The sequence below is a fragment of the Magnolia sinica genome, chromosome 12, assembly GCF_029962835.1.
Source record: "Magnolia sinica isolate HGM2019 chromosome 12, MsV1, whole genome shotgun sequence".
Taxonomy (NCBI): Eukaryota; Viridiplantae; Streptophyta; class Magnoliopsida; order Magnoliales; family Magnoliaceae; genus Magnolia; species Magnolia sinica.
In genome coordinates this window covers 66,174,172-66,194,666 of record NC_080584.1, presented here as the reverse complement: position 1 = coordinate 66,194,666, position 20,495 = coordinate 66,174,172, and the positions used below count along the sequence as shown (strand labels likewise).

The 20,495-nt window shown below is 42.6% G+C and overlaps 1 pseudogene; it reads left to right on the top strand.

The window, feature by feature from the left end:
• The first annotated feature begins 13,723 nt into the window (after positions 1–13,723).
• LOC131221551 (cysteine-rich receptor-like protein kinase 15) overlaps positions 13,724–20,495 on the top strand; it is a 20,129-nt pseudogene continuing 13,357 nt past the window's right edge.

The window sequence follows — 20,495 nt, the reverse complement described above, 5'->3', positions numbered from 1 at the left end:
ATCAGGGCCGCGGTTATATGGATATGAGTAGGGAAATATCCTTACTTTATGTGTGAAGTTTGGTCGTAAACCAACGGTCCAAAATCCTCAACTTCGCATAAGAGTGGATGACCCAATTCACTTAAGTTTCAGCTTCTTCATTTAAGTTATTTGCACTTCTCATGCATTCGTCCTTTGGCTCAAGTTAAGCGGTTCTGGATAGTGCCCAGGTTCGAATCCCGCAATAGACGTCAAGCCCAGTAAGTCAGACATTATTCTATAGTTTCGAAACTAGTGGCCCACCAATGAGCGGTCTAGAGCTTGTTCAGAAAATCGGAGCATTTTTGGAATGAATTAGGTATTCAGATTTCTCATGGGCAATGATTAGAATTTGGATTAACTATATTTATAGTATGACATATTTATAACTATCGAAAGTGGAGATTTGGTCATGATTACTCTAAACCATCGGTTTTAGGCTAAAAGAGTAACGGGGTTGATTTGGTCTATTAGTCAAGAATCGGACCTTATCTGACTCGGCTTCGAGTAGACCTTTTAAATTTAGTTACGATTGCCTTGATTAATTAGACTTGTGTGGTTCTTTATTGGTACCACCCGTGTATAAACTAACATTGAGTGTTAATGGTCAGTAAGTGATAATATAAGTTAATTACATAAAAAAAATTCAAGGATTTTTAAAAATCTAAAACAGTGAAAATCCAGGATGTTACAAATCTGATGTGGCAATTGAGGCCGCAGAGATGAAGGCTAAGGCCGAGGAATTGAAGGCGGATCTGGCGAGAGAGAGAGAGAGAGAGAGAGCACGACAGTCTAGTTGGCCGAAGTCGAGGTAACTTTGGTTGCTTAGTTGTTTGAGGCTGCGGCGGCCATCCCAGCAATCAATACTGCTGCTGTAGAGGACTATAAAGCTTTGAAGGAGAGAACCGACGAGGTAGAGATGATCTACAACTATGGCTACGAACGCTGCGTAGAGGATGTCAAGAGGTTGTATCCCTAGTTGAACCTTGACAACCTCAATGATGAGGTGCCTACTGACCCCGCATCGGCAAACCCTGCACCGATCGATGCCAAAGCCGAGTAGCCCCCCTCTTAAATCGGATGAGCCTCGCCACCCCTCATTATACTTGTATAATTTTTTGTTTTTATTGTGCTGCCCTCGTATCAATGAAAAGATAATTTTTTCCAGTAATTAATGTCGTGTGTGAAATTTTTAAGTAGATTTAGCAGGTGGGGAAGTCGCACGTCGGTTACAGTTGTAGGTTAAACATATTAGTCAAGTAGGAGTGTTGGGGGTGAGCTCTCGAGCTCTTCCCTTTATTAAGGGAATTCTGCCCATGTATAACAAATAGATTAGATGCAATGGCCTCTTCATAAAGGGTCAAGCAGTTTACTTAGGAGGAGTGTTTTGCGTTACATTCAGGAAAATTCTCATAGTAGATCATGCATCCAAGTAGCGTTACCAATTAGTGGTCCGACCTCTTCTCTAAGGGTCAGACAACTGATGAGAGGACTATTTTCCCTAACACTAAGGGAAATCCAAGTTTGAATAGTATATGCAACAAATATAATTTGAAATTTTCCGACCATGGGATTTTTATTATAGATTCTGACCTAGTAGGTCAATTACTATAGATTCTGACCTGAAATCTTATTGGTCTTCACGGATAGTATATTTTCAGATGCTCGATGTTCCATGATGGTTGTAGAGGTCATCCCTCCATGTCTTCGAGTCGATAGGTCCCAGGTCGGATTGTGCCCGTTATCTTGTAGGGCCCTTCCCAGTTCGGCCCAAGATCCCTGAACTAGGCTCTTTAGTGTTTGAAAGGTTCTACGGAGGACCAAATCTCCTACTCAGAACCTTGTCACCCTTGGGAATTGTAGAGTCGTGTGACTTGCTATTATTGAGTCGCAAACTTGAGTTCAGCTCATTCCCTCCTCTCTTCGAGAGGTTAAGGCCAAGAGCAATTTGCTCGATATTCTGACCTTCATCATGGGATCGAACTCGTTCTGTGGAGAGCCCCATTTCGACTGGAACTACAGCTAGCCTCTGCCTTGGATGCTAGGGAAAATGGGGTTTCTCCTGTAGACGTCCGAGCAGTAGTTCGGTATGCCCAGAGTACATAGAGAAGCTCCTCGGCCATGCTCTTTTGGCCTTCTCAAGCTTGATTTTGAGATGGTTTTTTATGATTTTATTCTGCGTTTACCTATCCATTGGCTTAAGGGTATCGAGGAGACGAGTAAGCATTGCGTACACCAAGCCTCTCACACATGCCCTCGAACCGATCGTTGTCGAACTGCCGACCGTTGTCCAAGACAATCGTATGCGGGATCCCGTATCAGCATATGATATTTTTCCAGATGAAGTTGGTGATTTTCTGCTTGATAATCTTGGCCAGCGATTCAGCCTCGACCCATTTGATCAAGTAGTCAATGCAATGGCAACGTACTTGGTCTGACCTTTACACATAGGTATGGGCCGATGATGTCTATCCCCCCTTGGGCGAACGACCATGGGGTCAGTTGATTGGGAGGTTGATGAGGTATTGCTACGAATCTTTAACACTTGTCATATTTCCAAGTATACTTTTTGGCGTCTTTCTGAATACTCGACTAAAAGTATCTTTGTCGGCCAACCTTATGGGCAAGAGCACGATTGCTAGAGTGGTTGTCGTAGATTCCCTCGTGAATCTCCTTTAAAACTTAATCAGCTTCTTTAGGTTGGAGGAATCGTAGGTAGGGCAAAGAAAACCCTTTTTTTTTGTAGAGGGTGCGCCCATCATCGTATACCGAGCTGACCTGACCCGGATTCTGTGTGCCTCAAGCTTGTCTTCAGGCAGTGTGCCTTCCAGGAGATACTCGATGATCGGATCCATCTAGCTCAGGACTGAGTTGACGGGGCAACCAACTTCCGGATCGGACTCACCAATACTTGGGTCGAGCAAGAACTTGATGGGGATTGAATTCAGGATGCCGTTCTCAGGCGCGGTGGCCAACTTTGCTAGTGCATCATCTTTGGAATTTTCTGTTTTAGGGACTAGGGGGACTTCACATTTATGGAATTTGTTGATGAGTTCATGGGCCTTCTGAAGATAAGGGAACATTTTTCTTCATTGGACTGGTACTTATTAGTGACCGAGTTGACAATGAGCAGTGAATCACTATGGACTTTTAGAATCTAAGCCCCCATTAATGCTGCTAGCCTGAGCCCGACAAGCAGTGCTTTATACTTTGCCACATTATTCGTTGTCTGAAATCCAAATCTTAAGTTATATTGCATGCAAGTCTGGTCAGGAGCCTCAAGGACTACCCCAGCCCCGCTGCCTTTAGAATTGAATGAACCGTCGATGTACAATGTCTAGGTCGGTGGGTCAAGCTTAACCACGTTATCAACTTTAACTAGTTGGTTGTTTTTGCTGCTAGGACCAGCTTCCAAGTTTTGGCCGCAGGCAAACACGACAATAAAATCAACCACTGCTTAACTTGTGATGGTGGTCTGGGGTTGATATTTGATGTTGAATTCGCTAAGCTCGATTGCCCATTTCACGAGTCACCCCGACATTTCGGGCTTTTGGAATACTTGATGGAGATTTTAATTGGTCGGAACTATGATTGTATAGGCCTAGAAGTAAGGATGGAGGTGACAAGATCATACGACCAAATTAAGCTAGGGCGAGTTTCTTAATGTTTGGGTACCTGGTCTCGGTTGGGACTAAGGATTTACTAACGTAGTGCACATGGAGTTGCTTCCTCCCTTGCTCTCAGATAAGGGCTAAGCTGATCGCCGGTCCGAGACTGCTAAGTGGAGTAGTAATGGATCTCCTAGCTCGGGCTTGGAAAGTAGCAGAGGTGATCCTAAGTATTGTTTGAGCTATTGGAATGTCAGCTCACAATCCTCGGTCCATTCTACTTTTTGTATTCCTTTCAACTGTTGGAAGAAAAAAAAGACATTTTTCAATGGCTCGGGAGACGAAGCGATTGAGGGCAGCGACCCTTCCAGTGTGGCACTGAATTTCTTTCATCATCTTGGGTGAACTCATATCCAGCAGTGTTCGAATCTTGTCGGGATTTTCCTTAATCCCTCTTTGGCTGACCAGAAATTCAAGAAATTTTCATCGCACTTACTTAGGTTCAGCTTCATCTGATATTTTCGCAGGATTGTGAACATATCCTCGAGGTCGGTGGTATGACATGTAGCTTTAGTGCTCTGGATGAGCATGTCGTCGATGTAAACTTCCATGGATTGTTTGATCTTCCAAGCGAACATTTTTTGACCACTCGCTAGTACGTGGCTTTAGCGTTCTTCAACCCAAATGACATGACTTTATAGCAGTAGAGCCCCTTATCGATGATGAAGGTCGTCTTCTGCTTTTCATATGGCTACATGGCGATCTAATTGTAGCCCGAGTACGCATCCACAAAACTTAAGAGCTCGTGCCCTACAATACTGTCGACCAGTTGGTCGATCCTTGGGAGGGAAACTATGCTCGGGATAGGCCTTGTTTAGGTTTGTGTAGTAGACACAGACCCGCCATTTTCCATTAGACTTCTTCACCAAGACGATGCTGGCGATCCAGTTAGGATAGTAGACCTCCTCTATGAATCCAGCTTCTAGGAGCTTACCGACCTCCTCCTTAATGATGGCATAACATTCTGGTTTGAATGCCCATTGCTTCTATCTCACTGGTCAGTAGTCGAGATCAACGTTCATCTTGTGGACCATTATTTCTAGGCTGATACCTGACATGTATCGGTGGGACTAGGCGAATACGTCGACATGGAGTTGAAGGAGGTCGATGATCTTTTCCCACAGATATGGAGCTAGCGATGAGCCGACCTGTACAGTGTAGGTCGAGTTGGACTCACTGAGGGCGATAGCTACGAGATCTTCGATTGGAGACCCTCTCTTGAGTGACTCTTCCTGAGGATTAAGAGCAGTGATGGCCATCGTACGCTGTTATGTCCTTAAAGCCATGGAGTAGCACTGATGAGTTTTCTACTAATCTCCTATGATCTGCCTAACACCGTGCTCGATCAGAAACTTCATTGTGAGGTGGAGACAGAGATGATAGAAATATGGACATCCTCCTTAGACCACTTGATACCTGCAAGAGAAGACAGAGACGGAGACCCTAGCTGTTGTTGGGAACCCTCTGATGGCAAAGTTAGACATGCAAGCTAGGTCTAGTAGAACATAAGATTTTTTTGTGTGTGATTTGTGTATACCGTTCACCTTTTTAGATGCTCTTATTTGTAGCTGAAAGGTGTACTGGCGTAGATGGAAGTCTCCCTATTTAGTAGGTCTGTATTGTAAAGAGAATCGTATCCTGAGTATATCACGGTTATCATCCTATATATTCAGGAAAGATCTCGGGCAAATCTCTTTGATAAGGTTTAAGTGGTCAAAATCAGAAGAAACATGTAATAGGAGGCCGATGTCGAGCATCCGAGGTGTCCTAAATAGCTATCCCAAGGAGTAGTTTACCGACTTAGATTCTCTAATGTGTTGTGGTTGAGTTTTCCCTTTATATTGAGCAGATCAATGACCCGTCGATCTGCCCTCGGACGTCGTATCCGAGCACTGAGACCGACCTTCCTTCCTTAACAGAATATAGACGAAATTGGAAATGACCATCCTATTTATCTTATCATACGGTACAGAGGCCGTAGAGGAGCTCGGCCTCGAGCTCTGCATCGTATGATAAAATATGACATAATACCATTTTTGGCCATTGAGGAGTTCATTGGTCATAACAGACACTGGCTCACCATGTGACATGAATAGAAATCCGAGCTGCCTTACACTTCAGGCCCGCTTATTTTTATCCACACCAGAGGTCCTAGATTCAAGTACCTACCGCGGTGTGAGTGCATGAGTGTGTGCGGCAGTGTGAGTGTGTTAAAAAAATAATAATAAATAAATAAATAAGTAAAAGAAAAAGCGTGGGCTCTGCGACCAGGTATGCCTTCCAAATTCCAGCTTGGCGAGCCAAGCCAGGATCCTGACTAGCCAGCCGACCCATCGACATCCTTAGTCATAATGGCCATGGTCCGTCCATGCTGTGGTCCACCAGACGACTTCCGGGTCTTGGCCACCTGCCCCATCGATAAGCTGTCCCATCGACAACTCTTGCCTTAATGGCCATGGTGGGTCCATGCTGTGGTCCACCAGACGACTGCCGCGTCTTGGCCAACGGCCCCATTGATAAGTCGCGTAGACTGACTATAAGACACGGGCATTCTTCCCGGCAATTTCTTCGTAGACTAACCTCAATTCATTTACAGGCAGAGCAACGCAACTGGTGCCACCGTACCATCTTTCCTGCCAACACGCACTACTGTAGGAAATCCGTACGGAAAAACGGTTGAACCACCATTAATATCACGTGGGACAAAAAAGAAAAAAAAATTAAAAAAATAAAAAGAGAAAAACAAAAGGAGGAAACCAGACCTTTTTTCCCACCAGGAAAGCTACACCATTGTTGGAATCTGTGGACAATAGCCGATTAGCTTTGATTTCAAGAAAGAAGATGCTCATGATGGGCCCTGCTGTTTTCATGGAGCTGATGTTGTAGGAAATTTGTACGTTGGCTAGAAAGATTGTGCGGTACCATAAATATCTTTTTTTTAAAAATAAATCCAAGTATTATGTGAGTCTTCTTAGTCGTAAAAACGTATGGGCAACGATATCAGCCACATGACCATGTGGCCGAGAAGAGTGCGGCTTCGGTGGATACCCGGATCCACCAAGGTCGGTGGGATCCCGGATCGTGGGGCCCACCGTGATGTATGTGCCTTATATCAATGCTGTCCATTAGCTTTGACAGCTCATTTTAGACCATGATCCGAAAAATGAAGCAAATTCAAATAATTAGGGGACCATAATACGGGAACAGTGGTAATTGACCATTAAAAACTTCTCATGGACCACGATAGTTTTGGATAAGTTGATATTTGTGTGGTCTGTTCATCCATGTCTTTGTGACCTCATCAACTGGTTAGATGCCAAATAAACATTCTTTTGGCACCCATGAAGTATTTAATAGTGGGGATTCATTCAAGACTGTTTCCTATGTTATGGTCCACCTAAGATTTGATTGCGCTTCATTTTTAAGGCCATGCCCCAAGTTGATATTTCAAAATGGATGGACGGTGTGGATCTAAGACACGTATATCACAATCCCACAGTTAGGGATCCATCGCATGCACCAAACTGTTGGCAACATATAATCATAGTCATGCCCATTGGCAGAGACGCGGATTGCGCGATGACCCTGCACCAAGGTCGCACTAGTACGAGCTATGTACGCCCACCATGACGTGTGTTTTATCTACAATATCAATCCACTTTTCAGCATAATTTCAGGAGATGGCCTCAACATTAAAATTTCTACGGCCCTTTGCTAATGTTATTTTACAATCCAACCCAGTGAATACATAATATGGGCCAGATGAATGGAAAACACAAATATCAGTAAGATCCAAAAATTTTATTGCCCTGGAGAAGTTTTTAATGCTGTGCATTGAATCATTACTCTTTCTTATGATGCGTTCTCGTGAGATTTTGATATGCCTCAATTTTAGGCTCATGCTTTAAAATGAGCTAGAAAAATGCATGGAAAGAATGGATAAACACACATAAATCATGGTGGGGCCTATAGAGCTTTTCTAGCACTTACCAACATTGATGATGTAGGGCAGGTGGCCGAGATGAACCGGAGAATACCCGATTAGAAGTGAAAGTGATCGGACCTTTGGAGCCTTAAAACAATTGTATCTTGCAATTTGGAATGAATTTTCCAAGATATCATATATGATTTTGAGGTAGAAGAAGTTACTTTAGCCAACCAACCCTGCTACACCAGGTTGCCTGCACTGGATTTGAGAGATTCCATCGGACCGATAGTCAAAAGTCCATTTTATTTTCATTTTTTTTATTATAAATAGTCAGTTTTTATTCTATCAGAACTTTTGATCTTTTGCGTTTCACGAGTCATGCACGACATGAAAAGGGATTAGAAAAATGAGGAGAATAACCTGGTTGGGACAAATTGAATCATGACCGTTTAAGTAAGTTTACTATTTATAGTAGGTCACGATTTTAGGGAGTTAGAGTTTGAGTCTAAAACAACGTCCCAAGTTTTAGTTCACTGTTTAAAAGATTGTAATTTCATTTTTTTAATCATCAATTAATTTATGTTGAATTTATTAAAATTTATTTCTATTTTCTTCCCTCATGGATTTGAGGAATCCTGATAAGAAGTCTAGAGAAGCTCAATGGATTTAGAGTAGTTATTCCTAGGGATGTACATTGAGTTGAGTTAAGTTGAGGTGGGTCAAGCTTGGCTTGGCTCGTCCGTGCTCTCCTCGAGTTCGAGCTCGAGCTCGACCTCGAGCTTACCATTGGAGCTTGGCTTGTTTGCCAAACCTTTCGAGTCGAGCTCAAGGCAAGCTAGTGGATCGAGTCAAGGTGAGCTTACCCCGAGTAGAGTTGAGCCTGCTCCTAACCCTACCCAACCCACACTCGACTCGAAGTGAGTGAAATTGACCGCGAAGTGAATGAAATTGACCGCGAAAAGAGTAAAGTTCATCGCAAAGTGAATAAAATTGATCGCGAAATGAATGAAGGGAATGAAATTCACCGCAAACTGATTAAAATTGACCACGAAGTAAATGGAATTCACCACAAACTGATTGTAATTGATCGTGAAGTAAATGAAATTAACCGCGAAGTGAATGAAATTCACCGCAAACTGATTGAAATTGACTACAAAGTAAATGAAGTGAATGAAATTCATCGCGAAGTGAATGAAATTGATTACGAAGTGAGTGAAATTGACCTTGAAGTGAATGAAATTGACCTCGAAGTGAATGAAATTGACCGCGAACTGATTGAAATTGATCGCAAAGTGAATGAAATTGACTGTGAAGTTTATGAAATTGACCGCGAACTGATTGAAATTGATCGCAAAGTGAATGAAATGATTGAAATTCACCACGAACTGATTGAAATTGACCGCGAAGTTAATGAAATGGATTTTTGACTATCAACTTGATTGAATCTTGGAAAATAACTAAGTTGGTTGGCTAAAATAGCTTCTCCTACCCCAAATTCATATATGGTATGTCAGGTAACTCATTTTGATTTAGGTGATATACTTGTTAAATGAATAAAATGAGAGAAAAATATTTTATTTGCTTATATATAAATATTTATGTAAATATGCATTAGAGAAAAATGTAGGGGGAAAAAAGTTCTTCATGTTAAAAAAAAAAAAAAAAACGTGCAGACTGCTACAGCACTACCGTTGGTACGGCAGTTTGCCATTAAATTTTTTTTTTTTTTTGGCTAGTGTTATCTCCCACCACTTTTGTGGGTCCCATCATAAGGTATGTGTTATATCCAAACCGTCCATCTATTTGGCAAGCTTGTACTAAGGCTTGAGACGAAAAATAAGATAGATCTAACTATCAAGTGGACCACACTGTAAAAGGCAGTAGGGGATCGAACATCTACCATTGGAACCCTTTTAGGGGTCCCAGAAGTTTTGGATCAATATGAAATATGTTTTTCCTCTTCATCCAGGTCTTTGTGACCTTATGAATAGATTGGATGGAAAATAAATGTTAGGTAAGGAAAGAAAAGGAAATGGTAAAAAATGGATGGACGGTTAGGGTATGTTTGAAGTTTTAATTTATTATTATATTTTTTTAATTTTTAAATATACTAATATATAAAATTATATATTCGAGTCGAGTCGAGTCAAGCTCTACTATGTTCAAACTTGGCTTGTTTTGAAAATGAGATATGTCATATGAAGCTTGGTTCGCCTTGAATCATCGTTCGAATTGAGTCAAGTCACGAGCTAGATCGAGCCAAGCCAAGCGAGCTTTTTTAGCTAGCTTGGCTCATGTACAGCCCTAGTTATTCGTAAAGAAGAAGGTGATTGACCTCATCATGTTCTTCCCAGCGTCAACCGACCTCCATACTGGATGGGTCATTACTGAATCCGTGTCCCATGAGCATGAAGAAATGCTTGATTAGGATTTGTGCACTCTACGCGCGAGTCAAGGTGGCATAACGGTGCATCCTGGTTCAATTATAACATGGGACCACTGGCACCATACGCTTAGCTCGGAAATCATTTTCTTTCGTTGATCAGTGACCACAAGTGTGAGACATAAATGGATAGGAAGAATAAAAACGACAGCTTGTTTATTTGAGTGTACGTGTGCTCCGGGTGATCCGTGCTCCAGCATGATGTTTCTTATGGCACAATCACGTTTGCTCTCACCTAATGAATGGTCCCGATCTCAGACGTAGTGGGTCATATGGACAGTTGTGCGGTACTAATCTCCCATGGTCGTCCTGGCATTTCTTTCCAACGGAAACGGAAAAAAGAGGGATTTGTCTTCCAATTGCAAGATTCAGGGTCAGAGGTCCCACTTGCGTCAACTCATCCATTAGAACTGGCCGACATGGATGATCCATTTTACAGCAGTTTTCAGCTTCAATGTAGAAAGTGGTATTAAGGTGATTGTTTGGTGTTAGAGGTTTAAGAGTAAGGCGATTGTTTGGTGTCAGGGTGTTTGAGTAGTCTTGACTAAAAGTAAGGTAAATGTCCGCCCAGAATAGGTGTGATTTTCTTTTCCATATAATTAAATTACAGGTGATGTGCTCCCACATTTATAATAATATATAATAACTTCAAATATAATATGATTGTGGAAAAATATGGTTAGGGTTTTCCTTTCTCCCTCTTCTCTATTTATAAAGAAAGATAGCATGATAGTAAAATAGATTACTATGTTGTGTACACCACACTAACACGCTCTCAGGGTGGGAGCATATGGATCATGTCCAACTTGGAAACAATGTCAAATTTGGACATGATATCAAACAAACGAGAACTCGAGACTGCTTTGATAAACGCATTGGTGAGTCGGACTTTCAAAGGCAGATGCTGAGTATATATGATCCTGTAGACAAACTTTTCACGGACAAAATGCCATCGAACTTGATTGTGCTTTCTGCGCTTATAGAAGATGGAATTTGATACAATGTAAATGGTGACTTGATTGTTGCAAAAATAACATAACATATGAGTGACCTTCAATCTCAAAATCAGCTCAGAAGATGGAATTTGATACAATGTAAATGGCCATGTCATGGTTGATCTTGTAACATATGATATGCTTATATGTCGACCATGTCACAGAGTTTTTGATCCTTGTAATTCCTACAAATGGAAAATGTGAAAGTACATTATTCAATTAGCTTAGTCTCATTCACCTTTTTTATCGAAACAATTAAGTAAGAGGAGGGATGATTTGTCATTAGGGTTGTATATCGTGTCGAGTCAAGTTAAGTGGGCCAAGCTTAGCTTGATTTGTCTGTGCTGTTCTCGAGTTGACCCTTGGAGCCTGGCTTATTTGCCAAACCTTTCGAGTCGAGATCGAGGCGAGCCAGTGTATCGAGTCGAGGTGAGCTTACCTTGAGTCGAGTCAAGCCTTTCGAGTCGAGCTAGTGGATCGAGTCGAGGCGAGCTTGCCTCGCGTCGAGTCGAGCCTACTCCCAACCCAGCCACCTAACTCAACCTAGCTACTCCACCCAACTTACCCAACCCGCACCCGACTCAACTCCGAAATCAAATATTCAATTAATAATAAATATATATATATATATATATATATATATATATATATATATATATATATATATATATATATATATATATATATATATATGGAAACGCTCACTTGCGAACCAGTTCGTATGTACTACATACGAACTTTTTTGAGAACCCATCATACGTGATGTGGATCCAAAATCTGAACCGTTCATGTGAAGCAGCACCTCGTGAAACCCCCCGGGACCAAGTTTTACTTTGATCTAAAACTTTGATGGGCCATGAAAAATTGAAACAGTTTCCTCCCTTGATTTGCATTTCTCTTTGCTATGGCGCACCAGAATTTTATATCAGGATGAAAATTTGTCACAGGAGGTTTCATGGGATTCCGCATCACATGGACCGTTCAGATTAGACACCCATGACACGTGTGCAAAGGTGCGCACGTGCGTAGGTGCGCAGGGGAGCATGACTCTCTCTCTCTCTCTCTCTCTCTCTCTCTCTCTCTATATATATATATATATATATATATATATATATATTATTAGACTTTTGAATCACCTCGATAAAAGTAATATTTTTATAGTTATGAATTTTACAAGTTAAGTGATTTCTGTTACACTAAATTTTACCAGCTGGGTAGCTAACTCTTTTTCTTTGTGAAAGAAAAATTTTGATTCTTAAAATTGTTTAATTGTTTATTGTCAAGGTTTACGTGCATATCATTTAGGAACAAAAATTGGAGAAGTTACATGAGCTGTGAGGGTCTCTTGTTGATTTATAAAAACCGATTCTTGGGTCATTCCAAAGCACTTCTCCAATTCTATTTTCTATATTTTCTTGTCCACCATTCTCTGGTTCTGGGTTATTGTCAAAAACTTATAAAAATAGTAGAAATTTCAGTAAGTAAACTACAAACATAAAAGAAGCTGGGGGTAAATTATAAAAGCAAATAAGCCAAGGATATATGTTACAAAAGTGTACATAGAGTGTATTTTTTCAGTTTTGCATGTTAAAAGTTAGGTCTCTTCCGTTTATTACATCATCGGTGGACATTCTGCAACCTTCCTGCAAACTGTTTTAACTGTCTGGAAAATGTGAATATTTTATTAAAGATAGCAACGTTATATGGTGATCTTAGTTTATTTTTGCATGTGTTTTATTTGTTTTGTCCTCTTTCATACATCTCTCTCATTACATAATGCACACAAAATTTTCTACAGCAGCCGATCTTGGCTCTTCTCCGTCTACACTGGCAGGAACCTCGCAGTCACATCTCTTTTTCAAAAGCAGCCGGGCACCCTAACGATGACGCTGCCAGTTCTTTCCAAGACCCCAAGCGATCCTTGAAAAATCATTCCTCGTCGAGAGTCACTTTCCTGATTTTCCACGCGTCTTGACTAGCCGCCTGCAAGGGAAAGAGTTGTACTGCGACAGACCTCTTGACTATTATACGGGGGAGATATCTACCATACTCTGAAAGAATACCAAGTTTCATACACATGTCCAAACCCTTTATCTATGTGGCATGCACGTATGCCAATCTAAACCGTTCAAATAATTGGTGCCATTGTGCTGTGTATGACCTGAAAGTGTCCTTGCTTGGATTATCCTAACTGTCTGGTCAATTAGTATTTCCTTCTACTTGGACATTAATTTGGTTATGACCCAGTAGACAATTATGCCACGCCACGGTAGGCCAGAATTTCCAGGGTAATATGCTAGACATATGCATGGTGTACTTTACAAGAGTGATAAAATTCCTCTTACGAAAGTCTTGTCATTTCTTAAATGTTTTCATGAGGCCGGTTCCTATACAGCTATTCTGGAATGTTTTGATTTATCGGTGTCCATTAATCCTAGTGGGGCCCATCTTGTGAACGGATTAGATGTCATGATATACAAACTTGTTGGTCCCTACACAATCTGAAATGTTTCAGTGGGTGCCTCCATCAAAAGCGTTCCCCGTGGTGTGACCTACTTGTGTTTCGGGACACGGGGTGAACTAAAGGGCGGCTGCTTTTGAGCGGAGTGGACTCCAACAATTACAGTATTTGTAGAGTAGTGGGTCTCTCATTTCATATCATGAAACAAAATTATTTAACAATCTCTCTCTCTCTCTCTCTCTCTCTCTCTCTCTCTCTCTCTCACATTATGAAAATACGTCTTCTTCCATCAAAAACCATCCATCTATTCCTATACAATTGCATGTTCTTGTTCTTTCAAAGCTCCATTAGAGCCCAATCAAATCATATCTTGAACTTATGTGACTCTCCAGGCAATTACTCCAATGGCAGCCAATACCAAACCAATCTCGAATCCCTCCTCTCATCTCTAGCCACCAATGCTTCATCATCCAACAGCTACTACTACAACACCTCTGGCATAGATTCCGACCGGGTCTATGGCCTCGCCCAATGCCATAGTGGCATTTCATCTGGTTACTGCCGAGAATGCTTAAACGTTTCAATCGTCGATATCATCCAACACTGTCCTAACAAGAAGCAAGCAGCCATAATATCTGACAACTGCCTCCTACGTTACTCTGACGAACGCTTCTTCTCCAGACGTGAAGATGGTGTCGTGGATATTAAATGTAATGAGGAAAAAGCATTAGACTCGGTTCGTTTTAATGAGCAGCTGGGAGATTTGATGAAAAATCTGACTTCCAAAGCTGCAAATAAAACTTCTGGGTCCAAGTTTGCATCTAATAACACTGACTATCCTGGACCCTCCATCCTATATGCATTTGTTCAGTGCGTTGGAGATGTATCGAAATGGGATTGCGACTCATGTTTGAAATCAATGATCGACTGGATTGCGATTTGTGGTAATGGAAAAACAGGAGGGCAGGTTTCTACTGAGAGTTGTAATATAAGGTATGACATTTCGGGCGTCAATATGGTGTTGGCACCGCTGCCGCCTCAAAGACCAGTTGCAGCTCCTCCTGTTATCGTTCCACTGCCGCCCGACCCGGATTCAAATTCCCCTAATGCTCCTGATCCTGATGGTAAGATTTAGTTTCTTCTATTCTATCCAATTGCTTTTCTCCATTCAATCAGCGGTAATTTCCATCTTGTCATATGTGTGCAACATCCAACCCAATTCATAAAGGGTTGTGCAAAAATTAGTTTGACCCACTTGTAAAATGGATCACGCTATCATCTCCCTCTATGAGAGGGGCGCGGCTTCTGTCGATGCCAGACTTTAGGGCCCACCTTTGACGTTTGTGCCTTACATTCACGCCGTCCATCCAGTTTGATGGCTTATTTATTTATTTATTTTATTTTTAAAGAAGGAAACTTATATTCAAAGGGGAAGCACAAAGGCTTCACAGCAAGGTACATTTCGGGTAGGGCCATGGACTAAAAAGAGATAGGCCCTCTGTCATATGAAGAGAGCAAAAGAATGACGAGATGGTTAGGCCACCCGTTGCCTAGGCCTACTCTATACAGAAATAGAAGAGCCTGCACGATGGGCGAGAGATCCACAAACGAGCTGAAAACAAGGTCCATCTGGCTTTCACTCTCTAATCGGGCCAGGCTATCACAATTCACAGCTTATTTTAGGGAATGATTTCCGAAACCAAGCGTATCTAAATCCTAGGTGAGCCACGCCACATGAAATAGTGGTGATTGAATACCCACAGTTAAAAGCATCTTGGGGCTACCGGAATGTTTATTTGCCATCGAACTTGTTGATAAAGTCACCAAGACAAGGATGAAGGGACCGTACAATCTCAGCTTGATCGATTTTTCTGGACCCCAATAAGTTTTTAATGATCAATCACCACCGTTTACTTTGGTGTGGTCCACCTGAGATTAGGATCTGCTTCATTTTTAGGATCGTGCACTTAAATAAACGGTCAAAATAGATGGACAGTGTGGATGTATGGAAAATACATCACAATGGCCCCATGGTCATGAATGATCCAGCCGTGCCCCTATGAGAGGGTCATCATTTCTTCTTCCCCTCTCAAACCTTCAGGAGTTATAAGGTAGATGGTGCCCCGTATCCAGGGCTGCCCAACCGGGCCCTTATTATTATTTTCTTTTAAACGTGGGGGCACACCACCTGAAAATATACTAACGAGGGAAAATCTAAAAAATTTCTGGCACGCGCCACAACTATCATATAAGCCCAACAACTCAAGAAAAAGAAACCAACCTCAAACTCCCCAAAACGCAGGGCTTGGAAGCAGCTAACAAGCCAATCCTGCAACCACCCAAAGCACCACGAGCCCCTGGCCAGGCCTAAATTTGGCTTCGGGCTGGATTTTGAAAATTTCAGGCTATAGTGTCCTTCCGAGAGATGTAAAACGGTCGGAAGGGAGAACGTGATTTTAATTTTTTAGATTTTGAACTGCTCAGGCTATAGTGTTCTTCGGCCAGGTCTACACGTATCTTTGTACCTCAGACATGATTTTATTTTTGACAAATGAGACCAGCGACAGAACGGAACCACCTCTCTAGTGTTCCACTACAGGTGGACCACGGGTCCTGGTCCAGCGGTTGCGGCCCTTTCCAAGGAGACACACGGTCCTGATCCTTGTGTTACTAGAGGATAGGGATAGATGTGTTAGATTTTTCAATGCGGAATAGCAAGGACCGAGGTGTGCATTTGACATGGAGATCAAGGATATTGAATACATGGCGTACCTGATTGAGATACCATTGTTGTAGATAGGATCACTGAGGTCTTTCTCTCCTTACACCCTTTAGAGAAGCCGTGATGGGGCTGAAACTTCCGTCGGTGGTGTTGAATTGGGGACCCAGCCTTGTTTTATAATACTGAGGGTAGAGGAGTTTGAAACCCATCAAAACTCATCTCCCTATGGGTCCACATGAATTTGACAATCCTAGTTCCTCTAGAATATTGTGTGTGTATGACAGTTGTAGCACTCCACCCTTTACATGAATTTCTGAATGTATCACAACATAGTGGGGCCCAGTGGTATGCCCAATCACATTATCCAACCCTTAAGACAATCCAAACCATTGATCAATAAGGCCCACCTTATAGAATTCTTACAAGATGCCCTTAGACGTGCCATGGAAGCATGCATTACTTATACTCCAAGGGAAGCCAACGCGGTTGTGGATGGGCTAGCAAGATTGGGAAGTGAGTTCCAATTGGGGCCGATCTTCCGATCCAAGGAATCCCTTCACTCTACCATCAAGGGGCACAAGTTTCTGGACAGAGTAGGTTTAAGCTACCTGCATGAGGTCTAATCCTCTTGCAGTCTTTGTTTCCGTTTGCTTACGGGATAGGCAGGCCATCCCTCTTTTTGTCATTGGCCCTCCCCGAAATAGTTCTAGCACTGTACAGGCTTGTGCTTCCTTTTGAGATTCAATAAATCTTTCATTTTAAAAAAAAAAAAAATTTTAAAAAGAAGGAGAAAAAGGTGGACTACGTTTAAAAATATCGTCCCTTACCAAAGTTTCTATACAGATGGATGCTTAAGAAGAGAAATACAACAATCGTCCACGTTCAACCAACCAAGGTCATAATACTGGTTTACTGTAACTCAATAGACCAGCGGTCTCTTTTTTCTTTCTCTTTCTTTTTTATTTTCTTTTTTTTTTTATAAATAAAAAAAATAAAAAATAAAAAAATAAAAAAAAACAACTCCAACACGTATTTATAAAAACAGATGAGCATGAGGAATATTCAGAAGCCAATATATAACAACCATCACGCCACTGTATCCAAGGACCATGTGCCCCACTTCCCAGAATTGAAAACCTGTTCTTCCGAGAAATGTAAAACGGTCGGAAGGGAGAACATGAATAAGGTGGAACGCTCTCTCGTATCTATCCGTGCACTGTGACAAGTTAATCCTGCTGAGGGATGATAAATGGTTGATCTTTCTAAAGTACATGTGTCGTGATGAGCATCCATCAACACCATCCAAGTAGTTAATCCATCTTCGGAGTGCTAAATGTCTCAAAATTGACGGATCGAGTTTGACAGATGGTCAACAAAATGCAACAGTAGAATGCTCAGATGGTTAGCAATCATATTTTCGGGGAGAAACTAAGGAAAATCACAGATATGATTGTCTAAATTGTCTGTTATTAGGGAACGGCGGAAGCAAACACCAAATTCAAATCAAGCAAGAGATACAAACGCAGATAACCAAACCACATTGAACAGGTTGATTTTCTGTATCCAGTACATGATGGGTGTGGCATTGGTCTTTTTGTGTTGTCCGCCCAAGGCGCTTTAAATCTTTTCACCCTACCCTAAATATGCATTTCCATAAAATAGCGCAATTTTATCGACAGAACCTGTGATGGCATTGACAGTCATCGAGGCCTGTCGATGGGATCGAATAATGCCCCAAAAATTCTCCAGCAAGCATAGGGGAAAAATCATGATTTTTTTATTATTTTATATATGATCGAGTGGCATGTTGATGGGATCGAAAGACATTCGATGGGATCAAGTGATTTGTCGATGAGCTTGTACTAAGAACGATGCTCCTCCTTGAGCACTCTCGCCTTTTCTACCTGGGCTCGGAGGAAGGCGAGAGAGCTCGGGCAGTCCTTTTGAATAGACTGCAAAGCATTACAAAGAAACAAGTCAGCGCAATATTCTACAAAAATTGAGACAAAGAAACAAGTCAGCGCAATATTCCACAAAAATTGAGAAGTAAAAAAGAAAATGAAATGGCGTCTTCCCCCAAAGTCTGACCTGGAAGGGAAAAATTAGTGGGCACTCTAACCCGGAAACTGTCGAGCTCGGCAACGGGCGCTTCTCACTCCTTGGACGCCCAAAACCACTTGTTCTTCCAATTTTTGTTGGAAGTTGGGAGATTAGCAATAAGGCTCGGACCGTGGTATGTCCTCGACGAAAAGTAATACCAGCTCGGGCCACAGGATTATGCTTGGCTTGGTATAGGTACATGAACTCATATGTCGTCAAATCTTTATTCCTGAGTTGATACCAGATGATGTAAGCCTCAAGCACCGTCCTCCAAGATTTTGGGATAAGGTGCCCTGGAGACAGCCTCAAATGTGTGGTCATCATCCTCACGAATGAATGGATCGGAGGCTGGAATCCACATTGGAGAGTGCAGATGAATATGGCAACTTCCCCCTCAGCCGGATTCTCGGAGACATCTAATGGGGTAGGAACTTGGATACCAACTGAGTTCGGAATTTGGAACTCAGCTCGAACTTCAGGCATTTCGGCCTCGGTCATGATCGACTCCCCAAGGATAAGCTCGGAGGGTCGTTCAGCCTGGGATTGAGGAGTAATCCTGATCACCCCATTGGGCTGGGCCAGTTGTCTTTGTACCCTTGGGCTAAGCAGCTGCCTTCGAGCTCTTGGGCTACTTGGCTTAAGGTTGAGCAGTCGTCTGAGCAGACCACAAAGGCACTACGAGGAGTGGCTCTGCTGAGGCTTCGACTCTGGAGCTCACACTCTCCGGTCGGTATCGCCTTCGAAGGCATAAACCTCGCGTACATTATCCGAGGCGTTCGACATCGGAACTTTAATGGAAAATGGGAGACTAAAACAGGAAAAAGAATAGGAAATAAGGCCGGAGAATAGGAAAGACTCACCAGGAATCGCTCACTCTGGGAGTTTGGCGTCAACAGAGATCTCTAAACAAAAACAAATGATAAGACTACTGAAGGAGGCAGTGGCTTTTATACCGTGCTCGGCAGAAAGCAATCATAACTGGCATTAATTACTATAGGCGAAGAGCCGTTCTCCCAAGCACCACCCCGTACGTGGCAACGTTTGATTAGCCCTATCGATGCACATGCTCGAGCCGTGCACTAGCCTTAATGATCAACATTAAATGTGGCAAGCGAAGAGCCGTCTCCTCGCCCACCACGTTACACATGGCGGGTCCTCATCCATCCCGCTGTTACGTATTCTTGGCCTCTGCCACGCGTCCATCCACCATAGGCCTACAGTCGAAAAGGCCGCCTCCTCAAAGTACGGCACCTCGGTGGCACCAGACCATAATTATAGATTCTCCTCGATTCTGCTATCAGAGGAAGTATATCAGACCACCCATTCGTCTTCACTGCATGAATTTACTTTCCAAGCTTGCCCTGCAAACTCACGGAGTATGAGGCTTCTATTATGGGAAAATATGATCCGACCACATTCAAAGATAACTCGGCCCAACAACGTTCAAAAACAGTCCAGCCGAATCACTCACAAGGTTGGCTCGTCTTAACAAACGCATATTCTCGAGGCACTTTACCTAGGAGAATTGGCATAAGGTTTACAAACATAGTCCTCAGCGGGGCAGGGTCTCAAGTTCTTGGCCGCTCGGGCTCACCAGCAACCAGATGACTTGAAGAGCCCAAGGGAACACCAAGTTCAGCTTGACCATGCTCGCTCGACACGTATCTTTGTCCACACCCAGGCCATAGTTTAGACCGACTTACTCATGCTTGGACGAGCTGGGTTGTCTTTGACCAAGCATCAGATCTCAATCGTGGTAAGCTCGACCTATGTTGTCTTCGGTCATTCAACAAAGATCGGTTCAGATGAGCTTGGCTCAGCTTGTCCCTGCCAGATTAGGAAGACTTGACCAGCTAAGTCCGAGATTCACTCCCAGTAATGCACGACAGATGTATCCGCCCGACGCACGATCTCAGGGTAACTGTCGACACCCATTACTCGCGCGCATCCCGCCTGAACGGCTAAGATTATGCTGAAGATTACGGGCCACCTCGACCTGCGAACACTACAAGTAAGGGGACCATTAGCAGGAAAAGGTATGCAAAATCTCTCACCCAAAACCCCCCTACACTATCAGACCCGGATTCTTAGCCTGACTTTGGCATCAGAGGGTCCTCTGCTCTAGCAAGGGTCTCATTTGTTCTTCTCCTAGGTGCTCAG